Source organism: Parus major, chromosome 8, assembly GCF_001522545.3.
Source record: "Parus major isolate Abel chromosome 8, Parus_major1.1, whole genome shotgun sequence".
Classification (NCBI taxonomy): Eukaryota; Metazoa; Chordata; class Aves; order Passeriformes; family Paridae; genus Parus; species Parus major.
The window spans coordinates 30520215-30520545 of NC_031777.1; positions in this window are offsets into that span (position 1 = coordinate 30520215).

Here is a 331-nt window from a genome sequence, read left to right on the forward strand (position 1 = left end):
CCAAAATCCCCCCCTGTGCCTGGGAGTGTTTTATGCTGTGTTTTTCCCTGGTTTTCATCCCCCACTGCACCTCCCCTCCACAGGAAAGAATTTCCTCTACCCTGAATTCCTGCTGTTCCACTGCTCCAAGGAGCTGTTATTCATCAAATTCCCGCTTAAAGAGCTGTTTCATGTCTCTAATTTATATCATTTCCATTGCCCTGAAAAACACTCCTTAAAGCTCATCCCATCCCAGCCATGGCAGGGACAGCTCCCACTGTCCCAGGCTGCTCCAAACCCATCCAGCCTGGCCTTGGGCACTGCCAGGGATCCAGGGACAGCCCCAGCTGCT